General features: G+C 40.1%; 1 pseudogene; it reads left to right on the forward strand.

Moving 5' to 3' along the window:
- The first annotated feature begins 8,300 nt into the window (after positions 1–8,300).
- The window catches only part of LOC139315054 (small ribosomal subunit protein uS19 pseudogene), a 74,111-nt pseudogene continuing 67,525 nt past the window's right edge, over positions 8,301–14,886 (forward strand).

Below are 14,886 nucleotides of genomic sequence, written 5' to 3' on the forward strand. Positions count from 1 at the left end.
AGAATTGCCAATTTTGAATGGTTCTCTAGTAGCTCACTGCATTAATCCACAATACACTAATAGTGCTAAACTTTACATTCATTTCAAGGTCCTGGCTGCAGTAAATAGTGATTCAGTGAGGAGACCCTCTCCTAATAAACACATGGGAACAAGAGGACTTTGATCTATGGACAACATAAAACAGTGATGCAATTAATAGGCAAATCCTATTCATTAGCCAAAGCATCCCAGCCTTGAAGTGGAGCCAAAGCTCCTTTTACACAAAAATTGGTCGGTGAAAATGTGGGACAAAAATTCCAGAGAGAGAGAGAGAGAGAGAGAGAGAGAGAGAGGGAGGGAGGGAGGGAGGGAGGGAGAGAGAGAGAGAGAGGGAGAGAGAGAGAGAGAGAGAGAAAATGAGTGAGACAGACAAATAAACAAACATACTGTTGGCTGGCAGGGAAGACATTTTGACAGGGAGATGTTTGCTTCTCTATTTCTAGGGCATTTTTGAAAGTGAGATTGAAATTCAGGCCATGGGTAAGTCAGACAGCTGAGTGGATTTAGGACTCATCAGCTTCTTAACTCCTTTAGCTCAGTCCCTAGCCCCTGGCATAACCTATTTCATTGTCTGAATTTTCCAATCTCAGACAGAGTTGGCTCAGCCGTGGGAGGTGAAATTCAGGGTAAGATCCCCTTGTGTGCTTGGAGTCTCTTCTCCATTCTAGCAAGTGAAAATGTTCTAACATGAAGACTGGCTTATAAAATGTACAACTTTCTCATAACTTTCTGATGAAGGGAGCTTTTTGGTGAATTATAAACACCGACTTATGTTCACCTTGAAAGTCTTGCTTCCATTATTCAAAGCCCGAGTTGTTCAAATCCAGATAATGAAGCCTACAGTTCCACCATAGATCCCCAGTTTCCATTTTTCATTTTACATTTAGAAGGTAAAGGTAAAGGTTCCCCTCGCACATATGTGCTAATCTGTTTCAAAGCTGAAGAGCCAGCGCTGTCTGAAGTTGTCTCCGTGGTCATGTGGCTGGTATGACTAAACACCAAAGGCGCACGGAACGCTATTACCTTCCCACCAAAGGTGGTCTCTATTTTTCTACTTGCATTTTTTATGTGCTTTCAAACTGCTAGGTTGGCAGAAGCTGGGACAAGTAACAGGAGCTCACCCTGTTACGCGGCACTAGGGATTCGAACCACTGAACTGCAGACCTGAGCTTGTCGATCGAAAAGCTTAGCGTCTTAGCCCCTGAGCTACCACATCCCTCTTTTAACTTTGTAGGAAATGCAAAACCAAAGAAACTGCAGCTTTGTTAAATGAGTTCATCAGGTGATCACTTGGATCACACAGGAAACAGGGAAAAAAATATTCTTGAGTTATTGTTTTCTTTTCAACATAGGTAAAAATTTGAATAATGGTTGATGCTTTCAATTGATTCTCTGAATGAAACTATGTACGGTTCTGGATCAGTTCTTTCAGAACTTTTAAAACTTTGATACTGAAAAATTAATCAATTCACCTTTTTTTCTACATGTTTAACATATGGATAAATAATAAAGAAGTTATGGGAAAATTGGTTTAAACCCCACACAACTTGATGGTTGAAAGTTAAATTCCATCTACTTTTTATTATTTTATTATTATTAGTTAGATTTATATGCCACCCTTTCTCCGGAGACTCAGGGCGGCTTACAATGTGTTAAGCAATATAAGCTTTTAAGCTATATATAATTTTTATATTTATGTAAATCGTGATGTAAATTGCAGTTACACGTCATCATATGGTTATAAAGTTTTAAATGTAATAATTTTAAATGTAATAGTTTGGTATACATTTTTTAAAAATTAATTAGAAGATAGTAAAGTGAACTTTTTAGGACTTATGCAAAAAGTACATCATTAACCATTGTTCCGTTCCTAAAATGTTCAAAATGTAACAAGTGTATCCATTTTCAGAGGTGGGAAAGGAAGCTAATTTTATCAAAGATTGACATTAATCATTAGTTGCTGACTCATAAATAAACAACACACCACCTTTCACTTTCCCTGAAGGAGGATCCCACAGAAGATAATGCAGGTTTCTAGAATAGCATTTCAGCCTCAAATGAGGCTGTGTAAGACTGAATATTCTATGACAATTTTATTTTATAGGACTTTTTGTGCAGTCAAATCTACTTGCCCTTTTTCAGTATGAACATGGAAAGAAAACAATTCAGGAAAACTTTTGAATAATTATATTTAACAATGAATAAAGGTAATATTAATAATTAAAAGTAAGCTAAAGTGATGGCAAAAATAAAGGTAGGTAGGTAGGTAGGTAGGTAGGTAGGAAGGAAGGAAGGAAGGAAGGAAGGAAGGAAGGAAGGAAGGAAGGAAATTTCTAATATATATCATAATTTATATCATAGATGTTAACTGCAGGTTGTGCTCATAAGTAACAAAAAATAAATACAGAAGAAAATTCAAAGTCATAATTGTAATTTCTTAAAAGAATCGATCACAACAATGCAGTGATTAGAGCATCAGAATAAGCCTAGTCACCCAGCTCAAATCTGCTCTAGCAATTTTGCACCTGTGTGTGCTCCATCCTTCCACTCAGCCACATGGTCCTTTGAGCCAGCCAATGGGGGTGAGCCCAAAACGGTAACAAGAACCACATCCAATTACAATCTTTGCTAAATGTCTATGGAGATTCTCAGTCATCCAGGTCAAAGGTGCTTTTTCAAGAGGCAACTGGACTTTCTGGTTTTTCTTTAAAGACCTTTCGCTTTGAAGCTTCTTCAGCTCTGACTGGATGGTGGGGAATGGAAGGATTTAGGTGAACTTAACAACTTGCTGAGGCTTAGTGGCTAAGACACTGAGCTTGTCGATTGAAAGGTTGGCAGTTCAACAGTTCGAATCCCTAGTGCTGCATAACGGGGTAAGCTCCCGTTATTGTCCCAGCTTCTGCCAACCTAGCAGTTCGAAAGCATGTAAAAAATACAAGTAGAAAAATAGTCACCACCTTTGTGGGAAGGAAACAGCATTCTGTGCACCTTTGGTGTTTAGTCATGCCGGCCACATGACCATGGAGACGTCTTCAGACAGCGCTGGCTCTTCGGCTTTGAAACGGAGTTGAGCACCGCCCCCTAGAGACGGGAACAACTAGCACATATGTGTGAGGGAAATCTTTTAACAACTTGCTAAAAGAATGCAAATGTCCAGCTGTCTGCAACAGGGGTGGGTTCTACTTACCTTTACTACTGGTTCGCAGTGTGGCTGCACACGCGCACGCACTCACTTTGCTTGCGCATACTCTTCTGTGCAAGTGCAGAAGCATTTTGATGATGTCAGGGTCAGTGGGCGGAGCCTCCCGCCGGTTTTACTACCGGTTCTATAAAACTGGTGCGAACCGGGGGCAATCCACCACTGGTCTGCAAGGAATATAAATCCTTCCATTCCCCACCATCCAGTCAGAGCTGAGAAGCTTCTTGGATAAGAAGTGAAATGTCTTCAAAGAAAAAACAGAAAGTCCAATTGCCTCTTGAAAAAGCACCTTTGGTACAATCTTTGCTGTTCCTGTTTCCATGATTTTTCCTCATTCCCTTTTACAGAATGGGGTAAAACCAATGGAAGCTCCACCCAGAGCCAATGGGCAAAGGATGCAGCAGCCCTTCTCTCTCCCCTCCCTAAGTGACTGGGGAAGATGGTAGCAAGATGTTATGACACCTTGACTACCAAAGGGAGAAGAGAAATCTCTAAAATCAGCAGACGGCCAGAGGGATTTCTAATGAAATATCTGCCCAGAAATGACACTGCAAAATTATCTGCTGATGTTTTCTCTGGAGAAAATAAGCAATCATCTCAAATTCCCAAGACTTATTCAAGTCTCATGAGCACTGTGGGATCCAGGGCCCAGCATTAACCTTGATCAGTGCAGGCGTGTGCACCCCCCACCCCCTTTAAATTCCCCTCCAGCCATGCAATTTCCTATATCACATAACAATGATCATTGGCCCCTAGCCCAACATACCAAACCTGATGGTTGGTATTTGGGAGGGAAAACAGTATACTCTGCCTCTGAACTTCTGGAGAAAAAAAGCAGATATCAGCAGAATGAATAAATAGCAAACTTATAATACATTTAGCTACAGCACATGAAAGAAACTGCATTCACAGATAGGCCAGGAAACAAATCGGCTTTAAAGCCAAGAACCTGTGTGAATAAAAGGGTACAGACTAATGAAAGAAGGCTAGTGCAGATGGCATTATCCTGGCCTTACTTAACAAGGAATTTCTAAACCTGGAGCAACCATGCAACCAAAGATCTGCTAATTGGTCCTCTGATGATAATGGCAGAGAAAAAGCTGTTTCTAAATATTACATAAGAAAATGTGATGATCAAGCCATAAAAGTTTTGGCATCCATAACCTGAATTCCCTTCAAAAGTGTAGATGTCCAAAGCAATTTGCCCATTCTGTTTGTTTGGTAGATACTATAAAACAGGTACGTATGGAAATCCAGACAGCTACTACTGATACCAAAGACAGATAAATTATTGGAGCCTCTTCTAATGTTAAGATAAAGTCTTCAAGCTGAGCTCAACCCATCAGGGTTCATTGCTGTTTTCCTGGCAACTGGACAGAAAGGTCTTGCAGTTATTTATGATGAGGGTGGGTGGGGAGACTTTCTCAACTAGCCTACAGTCTTGGCAGTCTTTAATAGTCTTCCAAATAGTAACCAGGATCAATCTGCTTAGCCAAAAAACACCAGTTTGGTGCTACAGCATGTTATGTTCCATGCCAGTATTTCTCAACCTTAGCAACTTTAAGATGTGTAGACTTCAACTCCCACAATTCTCCAGACATCATGGGAATTGTCTTAAAGTTGCCAAGGTTGAGAAATACTGCTCAGTGCTATTAAGATTTTCATAGATACAATTCCTGCTTCCAGAGGTCAGTTGGTCACATGCTACTTATCTATTCATTGTTCTGACCTAGGCTCCATTAAAAAGCAGGAAGCAGAGTCTTGGTCCCGGCAAAACCTCTTTTATTTATCCGACTGTGAATTACTTTCATTCACAGTCAGCAAGGCTTGTCCAAACAGTATTTCAAAGGCATAATTATCAACACACCTTATCTCGCTTGGCAAGCTGTCACGCAACTTGTTTCCAAAAGCAGTATAAGGCAAAACTTGGCACAGAGTCTCTTAGAATCACAAACAGAATTTTCCATTCTTGAAATGACTGACCGACCGAATTGTTTCCTGCAAAAGCCCACTCCCCATTCGCTCCTCTTTTGTTTCCTATGGGAGGGGCCAATTACCTCAAAAGTGTGGCTTTACTCCCAAATCAATCCTGCTTTCTGAGTTGTTCTTGTGTTCTGGCAGCTCTGCACATGCGCACACTGGGAAAAGTCTCCAGCTGTTTCTCTGCCTCACTGCTGTCTAGCTCCCTCTCTGCCTCCTACACAGAGCCCTCGTCTGAACTTTCCGCAGCCCCCAGGATTGGCCCATGTTCCTCCCCAACCTCCTCACTGTCTGACTCTGCTGCCAGCTCTGCTGGCCACCAGCAGGCCACCACATTCATTTTCAACTCCATCTCTCTCTCTCACACCCCTCCCTCTCCCTCTCTTTCTTGTAAACATTTTTAATTTTGTGTTTTTCTTTGAAATAATTTTATCAAGTCACATATTAGGATATAGGATATATCACCTTCTTCTGCCTTCTTTGGATTTTGCAGGTGTCTACAAAATGCCAGCTAACCACAAAAACTAAAACTGCAAGCAACTATCTGACCATAAATGCTGTTACTTTTTCCAAGAATCCTTTCTTGGTCTAACTTGCCCTCTAAGAGACCCACAAAGTTCTAAACAAGAGTTTCTAAACTCTGAAAAGACTTTTTGACAGATGGAGACAGTTTAACATCAGACAAACTGAAAGAAAGCCATACAAACATCTTTAGAGACATTTTCCCCATGCCCTGATTTTTAACTCCCTCCTCCTTTTTCCCTATTCTCTGAAGATTTATGCATTTTGTAACCGTTTATTAAATCACAAGTTAAAAAAAGAATGAAAACAGGTCTGATTCTTAGTCCTCAGGCATATGCTTTAACTTGAAGAACATAAAGGGGTATAATCCAAATGTTTGTGGCATGACCATACCCAACGGAGTAAGAGAATGTAAGTGAATGTTGCAGATATTCCTGGAGGAACAGTCAACTGACAGCCCCAGATAAGTAAATGTTAGAAAACCCAGTGGGATGTGGCTAGAATACAAGGTTGACTGACAACCATTTCCCCCTAACCCTATTAAATATAGGATACTTGCAAAGGGTCTGACACTGATGGATCCATATTGAGTTGTGTGACTCTAGAAGGAAATAAACATATAGATAGACCCTGAGCCACATTAAATTTGCTATAAAATATTCCAAAAAGTCATTGCTGGGGGATTTGACAAAGCTTGAAAACCAGAAGACCAAGGGGCCAAGAGCAGAGAGACAGCACCATGGAGGGTTTGAAAAAGCTTCATTTTCCCCATAAAATGAAAGGAGTAAATTGGCCCCAACTGACTTGGACTTAATCATTTTCCAAGCCAATTTAAAAAAAAAAAATGCACCATCTCTTCAGCCAGCTCTTTAAGTCACTTTTCTGCCCTTATCTGCCTTTGAACCTCTTGAAGTCTTGCTTTTATTGAGAGGCAGAAAGAAAGAAAGAAAGAAAGAAAGAAAGAAAGAAAGAAAGAAAGAAAGAAAGAAAGAAAGAAAGAAAGAAAGAAAGAAAGAAAAGAACAAAAGAAAGAAAAAAGAAAGAAAGAAAGAAGAAAGGAAAGAAAAAAGAAAAAAGAAGGGGGTATTATTTATCAAGCAACAATGACAAATCCACCTTTAAAGTAAAGTTTGTGTATAAAAGTATACACAAACACAAAAGACTGTACAGAAAGACTAGTTCCATTGCATTTAAAGCACTACTTGTAAAATGCTGCCCTAGCCCCACAAAATGCCTTATAGACTTCTCCTGCAGGAACTGTATCAATTAAGGTCTCTAAAAGCCCTAACATGGATGGGCTCTGCACACAGCGTGTCTGCCAATGTTTTATTATCAAGTCCATTATGATGAGTTCTTGTCCCAGACAAAGGAAGAATTGAAAAAGAATTCAGGCTGACAAATTAGACTTGAAATCTGTTTCATTTACATAACGACTGGAAGTTCATTAATAACAGAGTTTTAATTATTCATGCTCTTGTTTCAGTAGATACAGCGGGTTTTTTCCTCCCTGCTGTGCTAGATGTCTGGATTAGCTAAAATGAATTGTGGCAAACTGATAGACTGTTCAGGTTTTGTGATTCCTTGGGCATTTGGCACCATAAAAGAGAGGGCAGAAAAGGGATGTAAATGGGGGGTTTGTCTATGTGTGCCCCCTATACGAGCATGTACAGCACTGTTTCATTCATACAACTTTCAAGCATTCTTGTGCTTGTTAGAGAAATATTTGCACCAGGAAGAAGCTTCCATTTGAATTGGAAAGCAGTCTCGTGAATAGTTACAAAGTGAGATCTCCGGGTTTTGAATATATTTGTCACTCAGTAATTCTTTGCATAATGAATACTAAACTTTCTGAAAGAGCCTTGAGAGTTGTCACTTTATAATATGTTTTCCTCCAAAAGCTTGTCGAACTTACACGATTACCCTGGACATAATTCAGCTATGAGCAGATAGCATTGGGTTCTAAAGCGGTAATCTTTCAGGAGTTTGGCACAATTCAATTATTTCCTAAATATTTTTAAATGAAGAAGCTACAAATATGCCTCTGAGCCAGTGGTGGGTAGCTCCAGGTTTGGACCGGTTCACAAGAACCGGTAGTAAAACCGGTGGGAGGCCCCACCCACCACCCCGGATGTCGTCATCAGCGATCTGCGCATGCGCAGAAGCAAGGCGTGCGAGAGAGCGAAGCGAAGGCATGCACACAATCTCATTGCGAACCGGTAGTAAAGGTAAGTAGAACCCACCCCTGCTCTAAGCATATGCAGAAAATCATTCTCTTTCAGAGATTTCCTGATTTTCTGAGTCAGGGCTCAGAAGTTAAGTCAGGAAACCTAATTTATTCTTGGTTTATTCACCAACATATAAAAGCACTATGTCTAGAAATGAGGATTATATAGCAATAAAGCCAAACAGCTGCATTTTCTGTGGATTATAACAATATGTTTGCAGACATATGAACATGGAGAACAACAGTTGTGTGTGCTTGCAAAATCTGAAGAGGAAAGGAAAGCCAGCATCTACTTTCAAATTTGAATTGCTTTTCTCAAAGAAGACTGCAGCTAAGATGGCAGAAGAGGAGCAGAAAAAGAAGCAAACTTTCTGGAAATTCACCTATCAAGGTGGTGACCTGGATCAGCTCCTCAACATGTTATGTTATGAAAAGCAGATGCAGTTATATAGCATCCACCAGGGCTGGAGGCTGAATCATGGTTTGTGCTGCAAACAACACTCACTGCTCAAACATCTTCAAAAGGCCAAGAAGAAGGCACTTCCCATGGAAAAGCCAGAAGTGGTGAAGATCCACTTGCATGACATGATCATTCTTCATGGTGGGCAGCAGGATAGGCATGTACAATAGGAAGACCGTCAACCAAGTGGAGATCAAGCCTGAAGCAATTTGGGAGAATTTTCTATCATATACAAGCCTGTGAAACATGGTTGATCAGAATCACCCACTCATCTAGGTTCATTCCTCTAAAACTGTTGTGGTCCGCCAGCAGCCTGCAGAGTTCACAGTGGAGTCGGACAGTGAGGAGGCTGCGGAGGAACATGGGCCAGTCCTGGAGTCTGGGAAAGGCCCGGATGAGGGCTCTGCGTCGGAGGCAGAGATGGGGCCAGGGCCATCTGGGAGTGATGTGCAGACTCCGGAATCTCCAGAGTCAGACAGCAGAGAGTCTGAGGAACAGGAGGAGCCTGTTCCTAGTGTGCACATGCACAGAGCTGCCAGAAGGCACAAACAGTTAAAACAAAAAAGGACTACTTGGGAGTAAGGCCTGGAGATGATTGGCCGCTCCCATAAGGCTTAAAAGAGGAGCAAAGGCACATGGGCACTTTGCAGGAAAACAACGTTGTTAATTCTGTTCCTAGTCGGCAACTCTGTTTGATTCTGGAATCCATGTGGCTTTGCCAAGTAGGTCTTCGGCAGAGTGTCAAGGGAGATAAAGGTTGGTAATTATCCCGAAGGACTTCTCCTGAAGGACTTTTTGCAACTAATTGGGACTCAGCTGTGAATGAACATAATTCACAGCTGTCACAATAAAAGAGGTTTTTGGAACTACTCGTGTGTTTTAATGACTCAAGAAGCCTAGGTCACAACAAAACCAGGGGTGTCAAACTTGCGTCGTCACATTGTCAAGTGATGTATTGCAACTTTCCCCCCATTCGCTGAACTGGGGGTGGGCGTGGCCAGCACGTGATGCATCTGGTCTGCGGGCCGCGAGTTTGACACCCCTCTTCTAAAATGAGAGTTTGGGGAAGAATATTTTTATGTGTAAATAAAAACAGTTCCCAAACAAAAGAAACCAAATCATTGGAAAATCTACGCAAAGTAATGATCAGAAATAGTAAGTTTTTGACCCTCTTGCCATACAAAACACAAAGATTTCACATTACCATCTATGGCTCTGTGAAACTTTACAGAATAGCTGCAGCTCTAACTTTTATATGAATGAGAAGAAATAGTGGTTTCTTTTATTGAAGGATGTCATTAGGCAAAAAAAAAGTCACATTCCAAAAATGGGAAGCGCTATATGTCTCATTAACATTAACAGACCTGCTACTTCCATTTTCTTTTGTTTCTCCTAACAAGCTTCAGAAAATATTAAAAACAACAACAACAACAACCCAGAAATCATTCCCTTCCTTTCTCTGGCACAACAGGACTGCACAGGCCCAAAACCCTGAGCTAATCCACTGTGTAGAACATGAACTCCAATGTTAGTGAGCTATTCCTACTGCTGAAAGAAGTTGTTGGATTCCTTAAGTAGAATTACACTACATTCAGGCAAGAAAATGTATTGGTCCAACTACAAATTTAAGTGACATAAAGAGAAAAGTGCCTTGTCTAAGAACAATCTAAGCACTACTATTTGTGCTTCATTTGTCTTCATTTTTTCAGAAGAGAAACTAGGGAAGCCAAGAGAAAAATGTCTTGTCCAAGACTTCAGATGGAACAAAATGAAAAGGTTAACTCTTCCAATGATGGTAATTTGCCTCCTAAATTTCAGACTTCACTACCGAAAAGAAATTCTCCATTTCCCACTCCTTTCTCCTCTAATGCATTTCTCATGTGTATCAATTTATTTCCTTCCACTAGACTCATGGAAAGATGGGTTCTGTCTCTAATAGAAGAATTGGTTCAGAGGATTCTTTACTTTCATTATTTGCTCCAGGTATATAATATCCCTGGACCAAAGGAAAAATAAAATATTTTTTTTAAAAAAGATCTGTTGAGAACGAGACAATGTACGAGACATCTGGATAACGTTTGATGTGGCAGTTCTGCTCCGAATTCCCTCTCAGCTTGCTGCTGTGTTCAAACCTGAGGGTTCCCCCCCCCTTCCTTCCTCCAGTTACATTTGATGTCCAGGTGCAGGTGTGCTCTCATGTAAATCCTCTCCAGATGTTGCTGCACATCTGTATAAATCTCCAGCTTTCATTTTTATGAGCCAAACACATCATGTTCACCTAACTCATGCCTATTATGGGATTCCTAAGCACTCTAGCCTTCAGGATTCCCCATAAAAATAACAGTCCTATTAAAAGACAAAAGGGAGAGTGAAAACGCCCCGTTTTAGCTTTTAAAATTAAATCATTTAAGGTTCTTTATAGAAAAATAAAATTACAACTTTTATAGCTGGGCACTTCAGGGCTTTCCAAAAGAAGCTTTAAGTGGATTGCTTTCTCCATGTCTTCGCTCTGTCACAATTGGCTTGGTTTGGCCATAAGCAGACGTACGGAACATATTTTTACTGCTGCCCCATTCTTAATAAGGTGCTTATTTTAACTGAATTTGATGTGATTTGTAATCAGTAAAAATAAACAGGATGAAAAGAAGAAAATCACTAAACCCTTGATTTATGGTAGTAGGTTACAGAAGCGCCTGGAGGTAGAATGTTCATTTGAGCACCTCTATTTTTTAAAATTGCTTCCTATGTCAATATAATTTTTCTTGATTTCTTCACTGAAGTCAATTTTCCAAGGAGATGAGAGGATGGGGGAAATCCAAAAATATGAAATAATTATTGGGTTTATATTTTAAGTGATTAATCCATTGAATGAAAAGTGTTAGCAAAACATCTGATCATTTTAACTGCTGATCCCATACTCTGGATGCAATCTGGACAGGCTGTCACCCCCGTCTAACTCTTCAAGTTACTTGGACAATTTTGACACGTAAAAGATGTTCTGATGAAAAGTGACAGTATGCAGGTTAAGGCATTTGGGAACAGTCAAGGGAGCTTTAATGAGTCACAAACAGGTGTGGTGGTGAAGCTTTTATGTACTCTGAAGTGCTTCTTGTCAATCACATCCAAAGCATAGCCAAGCTCTATTCAGAACTTGGAAGTATACTGATTTAGAAAGAAACAGAATATTTGTTCAAGAATTAGGCAGTAGTTTCCTGGACTAAAATCCCCACATAACCATCACAAACAATCAAGATAGCTAACTTCAGAGGCCAGATAATAGCAATAACAATAGCACTTAGACTTATATACTGCTTCACAGTGCTTTACAGCCCTCTCTAAGCAGTTTACAGAGTCAGCATATTGTCCCCAACAATTTGGGTCCTCATTTTACTCACCTCGGAAGAATGGAAGGCTAAGTCAACGTCGAGCCTGGTGAGATTTGAACCACCAAATTACAGTCAGCCGGCAGTCAGCAGAAGTAGCCTGCAGTACTGCACTCTAACCACTGCACCACTGTGAAAAGAAGCTGCTTTTCCCTTTGTAGTGTCTTACAAACTGGGACTTTTCTGGGGAAAAAGCATTGTGGACAAGGAGGCCTTAAAAGGATCACTTATAGCTGAGACAGTGTTTCTCAACCGTGGCAACTTAAAGATGTGTGGTCTTCAACTCCTAGAATTCCCCAACACAATCTTGGAAGAAGGACCATTCATGGTAAGACATGCATTCTGGTGAACCAAATGTGCCTTAGCAGTGTACAATAGCGCCCCAGATTCTCACCCCAATTATTCAATCACAAGCCTAACCGAAGAAGGAAGAAGTTGTATTGAGTGTATCAAGTAAAAATAAAAACATGCATTCCCACCACTTTTACAATACTATCGTAGGTATGCCTACTCCTTCTCATAAATTTTTGTTGGTCCAACACTAAGTTGTGTCAAACTCTTCATGACCCATGGACCACAGCATGCTAGCCCCTCCCTGTCCTCCACTGTCTCCCCGAGTCTGCCCAAATTCAGGCTCTGCCGATGACTAAGTGGTGAAATCCAATTTTTTTTACTACCTGTTCTGTGGGCACGGCTTGGTGGGTGTGGTGTGGCTTGGTGGGCATTGCAGGGGAAAGATACTGCAAAATCCCCATTCCCTCCCCACTCCTGGGGAAAGGATATTGCAAAATCTCCATTCCCACCCCACTCTGGGGCCAGTTAGACGTGGTATTTGTCGGTTTTCCGAACTACTCAAAATTTCTGCTACCGGGTCTCCAGAACCTGTCAGAACCTATTGGATTTCACCCCTGTCTAACCAGCAGATTTGCTGTCATTTCCTTCTCCTTTTGGCTTCTTCTCAAAAATAAGCAATAGGAAATTTAGGTAGAGAAACATAGAATTAAAATCATAGGTTCCTCAATAATTTGCCTTCAATTTGTATCTAGGTTGCCATCAAGGCTGTGCCTCTGTCCATTTTGACAGGCTTTCATTCATTCTGAAACAAGAGCCGGAAGATTGTAGAGCCTCTTAGTTGGTCTGGAACAACCAGAAAGTACAGGTGGTCCTCAATTTATAGCAGTTCATTTAGTGATTGTACAAAGTTACAATGGCACTGAAAAAAAGTGACTTTTGACTGTTTTTCATACATACAATTGTTGCAGCATTCCTAGAGTCACATGATCAAAATTTGGACGCTTGGCAACTGACTCATATTTATGACAATTGCAGTGATCACCTTTTGCAACCTTCTGACAAGTAAAGTTGGTGAGGAAGCCGGATTCACTTCGAAACCGTGTTACTCACTTAACAATTGCAGTGATCCACTTAACAATGGCGGCAAGGAAAGTTGTAAAATGGGGCAAAACGCACTTAACAACTGTCTCGCTTAGCAACATAATTTTTGCGTTCAATTGTGGGTTGTAAATCGAGGACTACCTGTATAAGAACTCTAAAAGCACCTCTTGGACCAAAGCATTTATTTTTGTACATGTTAAAGTATCTGCCTGTAAAAGTACTATAGGTACTTTGCTTTCCTTTCTTCCCTTTTCAATTCACTGTTATTGGGAGATCTATCAAATGCTTTTAGTGTCCATTCCAGAGACTGACCTTTGTTGTGCATATAAATAAATTGAAACTGAAAACAGCCTTGTGATTTTGAGTCTAAGATGGGGGGGGGGGGGCGGGAATCTGAATAACCATTAGATGAGAGCAGGGATAGAGTTCTCTGTATCTCTTTGCTGTCATCTGTGGTCACATCTGGATTTTTTTACCTTAGAAGTGGGAACAGTACATGGGCACGAACATTGTAATGGTGAAAGTGCAAGCAAGCAACAGAGCAAGCAGGTTGCCTGTTAAAAAGCATTAATATTTTTAAGGGGACATAATGTGTGCATTTAGTCTTTTAATGGGACCTAAAAATTTATGGGTTAATAAGAACATACTGAATATTCAGATTCATGCTTTCTTAACTACTCCCAGACCTGATCAAGTTTATAAGCCTTTGAGTCATTTGATTTATTATTTGCTTATTTTTATCCCATCCTGAAAAGCTGGATAGTATTTGTGAGGTTCACAAGTGGTTTTCAGTGTAAGTAATCAGATCCAGACCGGTTTAATTTCAACAAGATGGCTGCATCCTTTGCCTTTAGATGAGACTAGACAACTCGTGACCCATTGGGCCATCCTTTCAGTGATATTTCCTCACCTAAACAGAAAACACTAAGACCATGGGCAGATAGCTATTGTTTTGGTTTTAAAATTAAAGAAAACATTTTAAGAGAGAGATGGGTAGCAAGACAAATATACCGCTTTCCCTATAACAGGATGTTTCGGATGAAAACATTGTGGTTAATCTTCCATTCTTTAATACTCTAATGTTTCCAACTTCTTTTTCCTCAGCTTAAAGAAACATACAGCTGACCAAGCTGGAATACCCATTTCTCCAGATAAATCAGCACATTCTCTATAATGCTATAAAGCAGTCCTTGTGCTTTATGTATAGTGAGAGCAAAGTATTGGGAAATGTGTCCACTGAGGGCCATCTTCACCTTCTGATAAACTGAGCATAATTCTTGAAATTGTGACAATGTCATTGTTGAATATACCAATGTTTATCTTTGTTACAATTTGATTTTTGAGTTCTTTCAAAATCTTCACCTTCTGATTAACTGAGCATAATTCTTGAGATCGTGACAATGTCATTGTTGAATACACCAATGTTTATCTTTGCTACAATGTGATTTTTATTTATTTTATTTATTTATTATTTAAATTTCTATACCGCCCTTCTCCTTTCGGACTCAGGGCGGTGAACAGCCAAGAATAAAACATTTGTACACAAAAGTTAAAATAGTTTTAAAATAATTAAATAGAATTTGGCCCATAATTTAAAACATTTCAATTAAAATCAGTATCAATTTTAAAAACCAATATAAAATCAGGCCAGCCCGGCTAACTGAAAGAAATAGGTTTTAAGGGC

The sequence above is a fragment of the Pituophis catenifer genome, unplaced genomic scaffold (genome assembly GCF_029215685.1).
Source record: "Pituophis catenifer annectens isolate HBS135680 unplaced genomic scaffold, rPitCat1.0.hap2 SCAF_3, whole genome shotgun sequence".
In the NCBI taxonomy this organism is placed as follows: domain Eukaryota; kingdom Metazoa; phylum Chordata; class Lepidosauria; order Squamata; family Colubridae; genus Pituophis; species Pituophis catenifer.